Below are 4789 nucleotides of genomic sequence, written 5' to 3' on the forward strand. Positions count from 1 at the left end.
AGATTGTTGGGAATGCGAATGTAGTGATAAAATTCATGTTGACTTCACAGCCAACTTTGAGCCAATACAATATATTAAAGCAGCAAAATGATTCCGAAATTAAACACGTAACGAATGATTTTTAATCAATAAAACTCATTATTGGACATAATGTTATCAGTGTAATCATAATATTTACAATCCATTTATATAATTTAATTATTCATTGGAATCATAACAATTGAACTGAATTTTTGGAACGTGAACATTTCTTTTTCTTCTATGATTACAAGTGTGTTGAATTATCACTTTTTATATATATACATAGATGTGGGCAAATTTTATCCATACAATCTACTTGAGGCATCTCATTTGGAAACATATCATCGACTTTTCTCCACTCATCGTATTTTAAAATATATGCATTATAATGACCAATGGATTCCTCATCAATAGTTTCAGGATTAATGAAATGGACTACTCCAGCTAATTCATATGTTACGTTCTTTATATCCAAAGTTTTCGGTAGAGTATTGAGCGCCGTTTCTAAATTGTGATATGAGGGACATTCAATGAAGAGACATTCATGAAATACAACAGATTGATCAACATTTTCATGATTATTTGCACATGAGAAAATTCGATTTTCAATTTTTTGAATTGTGATGTCCAAAATGAGCAGAAAACTTCTATAACCATATTCAAACATTGCATCAATATCTGGTCTGATTATCAACTCATGATAAATTATATTACCGCATAGTGGACAATCCAGATGTATTGAATAACTTCGTTCTCGTTGGAATATCTTATCACTCAAATTGATTATATTCGTAGCAGCATTTAGGACGGTATGCTTCCTATATGATTCATTTCTGTTAATGAAGTACTCTTCATGTTCTAAGAAAATATCTAATCTCATTTCATAAATTGATGAATCGTCATTGTCATTATTTCTATGAATTTCTTTTATGAATTTCCATATTTTTTTATCTGAACTATCTATCCGATTTCTAATTATTGCATTAGTTTGATATGCAGAAAGTAGAATCTGTACCAAGCTATCAAAGCCACAACTATGACGTAACTGGAATGACTTAGCTCTACGTTGAATGATACCGGCAATATTCCCGTTTCTAAGTATTTTCATATTTTGAATCATTTTTCTGTGGTTGTAATCGTCATTGATGTGTAATTTGAACCTTTTGTTCTTTGGAAGAGTTATATCGGAGATTATTGTGGGCTTAGTTGCTATTTTATGATTCGCTGAATCGTTGTGTGATGTATGTTTCTCATTCATATTGTTATCGGATTTGATTTCATTAATATTTTGGAGATTAATTTCATCATTTGTTTTGTACAATGCGATAAAAATTGGTTTATGATCTGAAAAGTATGTTTCATATACTCCAGAGAGATAATGCATAACATTGCTAATGAAAATAATATCTATTTGCGTGTTAAAATCAGTTGTTGATGTTTGCGGTGGTAATGCACGTATAAAATGACAACGATTCAAATATTCCTCAAAAGCATTATTAGCCAGAAACAAATCATTATTGAAATCGCCTATCACTATTCGTCTTGCATTCGCGTCTATCATTTTCAATACATTATGGCATTGTTCTATGAATGTCGAATTTTTGAATGATGGTGATTTATACCCTGTTAGTATTACGATGTCATCACATTTGAAAAGAATTAGATCTAAATGGGATTTATTCTGTCCTTCCAATTTTATATGTTGCATCACAGAATATACGCTGTTCACATTGTTTTTTATGAATACCAAAATTCCTCTAGCTTGTAATTTCATATGTGAATCAGTTCTGAAGATCAAATTGAAGTCCTCAAGTATGATATCATCGTCGAGGTTGGTGAATGACTCAGATAATATGAGACAATTGGTTTATTTATACCATCTATCGCATTCTAAATGTTTAACATTTTTGTGGAAAGATCGTATATTTTGGTAAATAATATTTAATCCATCGGTGTTGATTTCATTAACGTATGATAGTTTCAATCGCCTGTCGTTGAGTTTCCCATATTCTCGAGTCAATGGATCGTCTATGGATGGTTTTGGAGGATGGAATTTTCCCAAAATATAAAGATTTTTCAAACTACATACTCTGCTCAAGGCTACATAGAGCAATGATCGAGTCAATGATTGAGCATTATTTGTGAGATTCATGCAGACTTCGCTATATGTCTGTCCTTGACTTTTATGAATGGTCATTGCTTCTGCAGGAACGATTGGGAACTGTATTCTCATCACTTGGTAAGTATTGCCTTTATTGCTGGAGATATTCAGATGCATCTTCTGAATTGGGGTCAAATGTTGATCGATATTATTTTCCATCATATACTGCAAAAATGGTTGTCTCTGCTTTACACCAATCATTGGACTTTTGAAATTCATCCCTAGCTTATCCGGTTTTTGTTCGTCAGTGAACGTGATTTTTTCCAATGTCCCACAAGCGCCATTAACAATGCCATCTAAAATGTTGAGATTCGATGTAATCATGTATTGAATCCCAAGTTTAAGTTTGATTTTGTATCTCAGAATTCGTATTTTTTTTATCGCTGTGTTTTCTATCTGCAGAGATTTAAGGATCCTTTTTTTTGAAGACTCTGATACGTTTCTCATGAAAGCATCATTGGCAACAGCTTCATACAATTGTCCAGGATACTTTTTGATTTTTAATCTATTGTACTTATCCACACTTTTATTATCATAGTAAAGTCTCATAGCACTCTCAGGGACTTCATCTTCCGGTACTTCTCTGCTTCTGATCAATGCTATATCTTCAGCGGTCATCATTCCCAATGCTAAATTGTTGAGGGCGTCTACGAATATCTTATCATCTTTTTGTCTCATCCCTTCCGTTAACTGGAAAAATCGAAATTCCTCCCATAATATGGCGCTTGATAATGCATTGAGAGCTCCCCAAGTGGATGGATTATAGATGGCTGTATCTTTTACAGGCGGCAATTGATGTAAATCTCCTATTAAAATAATGGACATTCCTCTGAAACTACAGTTTTTGCCCATGATCTGTCGTAATCGAGTGTCGATACGCGCCAGCATATTCGCTCCCACCATTGACACTTCATCTATAATCAGTAACTTCAAGTCAATCAGTTTGCAGCCAATTGAATTCGCTACATCTGCCGATAATTCTGGCATTTGTCCTCCAAATTCCACTATTGGTAGAGCAAATGCTGTATGCAATGTCACTCCCCCGATTAAATGAGCTGCTTTACCACTTGGCGCACCTAATAAAATTTGTGGTAAATCACTTTTCTGACCTGGCATGGCATCAAAATATGAAGACAGCAATTGATAAAGACAATTAATCACTCTTGTTTTCCCAACACCTGCTGAACCACTGATGAAAATCCTCAACGGCAGATCGTGAATTTTGAAACACTTCAAAATATGCATTACAATTTCTCTTTGTAAAGTGTTCAAATTATCGAGTATTTCTAGGAATTGTTGTTTTGACGCTATCTCTGGTTTTGTGAATCGTATTCTATTTTTCTGGGTATTATCTTCGACGCCTGCTTGATGAAAAATATCCACTTTTTGATCCTTTTCAAGTTTACGTTTATTGAACTCAACGTCTTCTTCATCATGTCTTCGTTGATTATCTCCCATCGCATCTTTAATAGCGTTATCTATCACATCGTCTCCAATGATAGAATACTTCATTCTATTTTGTTCAATTATTGTGAGATTTTGCTGATATAGCGCCTTGCAATCAATGTTTTCCACGTCAGTTATTTCATTCCTCCAGGGATAGAATAATAGAACTTATTCCTGATAATAATTATGTTCATCTTTATCTACAGAGTATCGAACATATCTAATAATCTGCATTCTCTTCTTCTCCACCATTTTAATTGCACCGTCAATCTCAGTTACATCAGTGGTGTTCTTGTCAGTTTCATCTCTGTCATCACCATCTTTCTCTTCATGATTGTCATCATCATCAGTATCATCACCAATAGGATTCTGTTCATCATTATGCCTTCCTTTACATCCCTGTGATTTTATGGTATAACATACCACAAAATCAGCCAAGCAAATGTTTTCTAGCGTCGACGTTCTCCGCTCATATTTTTCAAAAATATTTTGATTATAAATTTGTGTAGAATTTTCATCTAATGAATTGAGTTCTTTAGGTGATTTTAGCATTCGTACTCTTTCATTCTCAGGAGAAGTATTAATGAAAATCACAGATCGACTCGAGTCGCAAAGATGCAACTCCAATACATGATATGCTGCTTCCTGCGCTGACATTACATTGCCATTGATGAATATATTCCCGTATTTCCTGAATTTCTCTCGTAAAGGTTGATTGTTCCGTTTCAAGTCATTTGCTGCTTCTCGTAATAATCTTGATAGTCCCACATCAATTTTGGAAATGTAATTAATTATGTACTGTGCACAAGCATAAGGGTCAAGCACGAATTGAATATCCATATTAGCTTCCAATGAATTTAAAATTGTTAGATTATAGTTATTAATTGTGATATCACACGTGCGTCTTTTTATGAAAAGTTTATTTTTCTCCAACGTCCATCGTATTGCGTTCAGATATTCTTGTTCAGTCAACTCCAATTCTCTCAACATTTGATCGAAATCTACCGTCACATTGTTTTTGAAATAAACATCTATTAAATTTTTTATTTTCTCCAAATCTCTCTTCATATGAAATTTCTTTTCGCTTTGACTCAACGGTTTCAAAATTTGAGTGGATCTCATCACAAATTGAGGATAATAGAATCTACATCTCTTGGTATT

This window comes from Diachasma alloeum, unplaced genomic scaffold (assembly GCF_001412515.2).
Source record: "Diachasma alloeum isolate Michigan unplaced genomic scaffold, Dall2.0 Dall_scaffold_00309, whole genome shotgun sequence".
NCBI lineage: Eukaryota > Metazoa > Arthropoda > Insecta > Hymenoptera > Braconidae > Diachasma > Diachasma alloeum.